Genomic DNA, 3,921 nt, shown 5'->3' with positions numbered 1-3,921 from the left:
CCCCTCCCCCCCTGCAGGTGCAGCCACGTGACTCCCAGAGCTGCCCTCCCCCACCAGTGCTCCCAGTAAGCGGCACCAGTGACCTCCCAGCAACCCCCCCCAGTGCTCCCAGTAACTCCCAGTGACCTCCCCCATGCTCCCTGGCCTCCCTCCCAGAGCTCCCATTGTCCCCAGAGCTCCCAGGAACCCTTTCTGGCGCTCCCAGTCTCCTCAGTCAGCCCTCCCAGTGCACCCAGTGCTCTCCTCTAACTCTCCCAGTTCGCCCATCGCCCCTTCCCAGTGCTCGCAGTCCCACTGGTGACCCTCCCAGTGCTCCCCCCCAGTGCCCCAGGGGCGTTCCCAGTCCCTCCAGTGCCTCCAGTCCTCCTTCCCATTGCTCCCAGTTGCTGTATCCATTTCCCAATCCCTCCTAGTCTCTCCAGTCCCTCTTTCTGTCTCTCCCAGTACCCGTATCCCTGCTCCCAATCCCTCCCAGTCTCTCCAGTCCCTCTTCCCGTCTCTCCCACTACCCGTATCCCTGCTCCCAATCCCTCCCAGTCTTTCCCCAACCCACCCAGTCCCTTCAGCCCCGCTCCCTGTCCCTCTAACCCCATTCCCAGTCCCTCCCAGTCCCTGCCCGTCCCCACATCCCCCTTCCCAGTGCACTCCAGTCCCTCCCAGTCCCTCTAACACTGCTCCCAGTCCTTCCCAGTCCCTCCCAGTCCCTGTGACCCTGCTCTCAGTGCTCCCTAGCCCCTCTAATTCCACTCCCAGCCCCTCTAACCCCACTCCCAGTCCCTCCTAGTGCCTCCCGGTCCCTCTAACCCCCCTCCCAGTCCCTCCCAGCACCCCCCAGTCCCTCTAACCCCACTCCCAGTCCTTCCCAGTGCCCCCCAGTCCCTCTAACCCCCCTCCCAGCCCTCCCAGTACCTCCCAGCTCCCTGCCAGTGCTGGGCCATGTCGTCGTGAAACAGATTTAAATGAAACATAAGGATTTTAGTTATAGGCTAGCTGTGTTGAAATTAGTTAGAATAGGAGGGAATTGAGGCCTGGCTAAAGTTAATTAATAGTTAGGAGAGCTGGACTTGAAATGGTTTTCAAGATGTTAGTAATTGATTACTGAATAATTGATGATCTGTCACTTGTATGTTTGTTCAGCTGTGCTTAGAATGAGGAACAGAAACATTGATAAGTTAGTCTAGGGAACAGAGACAATTACCAATTTCCTCCCTCTGTGAGAACCGATCCAAAAGTCACGCAAAAGGAAATTTGGAGGTCACTAAAGTAATTAAGATTGTTAAAGTTCAAAAAGGCGAGAAAGGTCAAAATGAGGGAGATGAGCTTACTTCATCTGTCTGGGACCACTGACCCAATTCGAGACCACTGACTCAATTCAGAGAATACATTACACATGCTTAATGACATTTAATCTCATTTCCATACGAAGCAGGACGACGATGACGAAGACGAGGACGAGGATAAGTAGGAGGAGGAGGATGAGGAGGAGGAAGAGGAGGGAGAGGAGGACGAGGAGTGGGAGGGGGAGGAGGAAGAGGGGGAGGGGGAGGAGGAGGACGAAGAGGAGGAAGAGGAGGAAGAGGAGGAGGAGAGGAGGAGGAGGAGGAGGACGAGGAGCAGGGAGATATTCATAATTTTTGTAAATAAAAAGCTTTGTATTTGTTTGTATTGGGGCTCGGCATTTTAGGGAGCTATCCCACGCAGTGCCTGGCGCCAAATAAACATACTCTTTCTAACTTTAAACCGTTAGAGACTCTTTGTCCGTCTCAGTTGGATATCGATACTAGATCAATATTCGTATTTTAATAAATCAGTCATGTGCGGAGGTGCTGCATTTCCAGCTGCAGGGGCACGAGGCAGTGGTGCTGTGCTCCATGACGTGGCTGCAGCGAGGACGAGGACAGGTAGGAGGAGGAGGAGGAGAAGGAGGAGAAATAGGAGGAGAAGGAGAAGGAGATGGAGGACGACGACGACGAAGACGAGGACGAGGACAAGGAGGAGGAGGAGGAAGAGGAGGAGGAAAAGGAGGAGGAGGACGAGGACGAGGAGGATGAGGAGGAGAAGGAGAGGGAGAAGGACGACGATGAGGACGACGAGGATGACGAAGACGAGGAGGAGGAGGTGGAGAAGTAGGAGGAGAAGAAGAGGGAGACGGAGGACGACGACGAGGACGATGAGGAAGAAGAGGAGGACGAGGACAAGGAGGATGAGGAGGATGAGGAGGAGGAGGAGGACGACGAGGATGAGGACAAGGACAAGGAGGAGGAGGACGAGGAGGACGATGACGACAACGAAGACGAGGAGGAGGAGGAGGATGAGAAGGAGGAGTAGGGGAGGAGGAGGAGCAGGAGGAGAAGGACAAGGACGAGGAGGAGGACGAGGAGGAGGAGGAGGAGGAAGAGGAGGGGGAGGAGGAGGAGGAGGATGACGAAGACGAGGACGATGAGGACGACGAAGACGAGGGCAAGGACAAGGAGGAGGAGGATGAGGAGGAGAATGTGGCCGGGTCTGTGTGTGCGCCTTGGGGGCGGCTGGTGCAGGCACGGGACTGGTGGTGAGCACCCCATTGGCGTCATTGCGCTGCAGGAAGTGCAGGGAGGCGTTCCAGGGCGTGGAGAAGCTGGTGTTCCACATGCACACCCTGCACTTCGTGTTCATGTGCCTGCACTGCGGGAAGCAGTGCAACCACAGCAGCAACTGGAACCAACACATGAACGTGCACCGCAGCGTGAAGTCGCACGGCTGTGGCATTTGCAGCAAGACATTCACGCAGAAATCCATGCTGCACAACCACCTGAACCTGCACAGTGGCGCGCGGCCCTACCGCTGCTCCTACTGTGACATGCGCTTCACCCACAAAGCCAGCCATCCGCCGCCACCTCAAGTAACAGCATGGCAAGACCACGGCCCAGAACATGCTGGAGACCAGGGCGGCTGAGGGGGGGGTCCTGCTGCACTGACCCCCTTGGGAGGGGCCCCAGCGCAGCCCAGGGGGGACCCCCGGGGTCAGGGGGGATGAGCCCTGAGGAGCTGGGTCCTCTCCCAGACTAGGAGGGGGAGGCCCCTGGATGGCTGGGTGGGGAGTGACCCCTCTGGAGTGGTGGGGAGTGACCATTAGACGTCTGAATCCCTCCCTGACATGGAGGGGGTGACTCCCAGAATGATGGGGAACGACCTCAAAGTGAGGGGGAGTGACTTCCCCCAGAGCGGTGGGGAGTGACCACTGGACACTCGAGTCCGTCTTGGATGAAGAGGAGAGACCCCTGATCCCCCCTCCCCTCCCCCCCCCCACACCTTCAGAGAATTATTCCTGGACACCTGAACCCCTCTTGGAGGGACCCAAATCCTTCCTGGAGGGAAGGGGAATGACCCCAAAATGACAGAAAATGACCCCAAAGTGGTGGGGAACCACCCCAGAACAATGGGGAATGACCCCAACACTATGGGGAACGATCCCAAAGTGATGGGGAACAACCCCAAAACGATGGGGAACTGTTGCAGGGCAGGTGGCAGTGGCCACTGCAGCAGATCCTTCAGAAGACTGGTAGACAGGCCTCCAGAACACAAAGTTCTGATTCTCACTCCATGGTTAGAGCGAGTTCCCATGTTCCTAGTGGTTCTTAGTTTTCATGTTTTAAGTTCATTGGTTCAGGAGTTCTCCACCCAGTTTTATGTACAAGTTCATGTTTATGTATTTCCCCTAGTTGGTTATGTATTAGTTCTGGAAAGTTCTCCCTTCTTCGATGCCCCATTGGTCTACTCATGTAATCTTCTCCCCTAAGTTATCCCCATTGGTTATTCCCCTGTTATCTCCTCCTCCTCAGTCGATCCCTGTTGGCGTCTCCTCCCCCTGCCATGTAGCCCTGGGAGAGGCGCCCTGAGGGCAGGCACGGGGTTTCCCTGCCCCTGGTCAGCCTCCTTCCG

Source organism: Corvus brachyrhynchos, unplaced genomic scaffold (genome assembly GCF_000691975.1).
Source record: "Corvus brachyrhynchos isolate BGI_N302 unplaced genomic scaffold, ASM69197v1 scaffold136, whole genome shotgun sequence".
Taxonomy (NCBI): Eukaryota; Metazoa; Chordata; class Aves; order Passeriformes; family Corvidae; genus Corvus; species Corvus brachyrhynchos.
Note: the sequence above shows the minus strand (reverse complement) of the source record.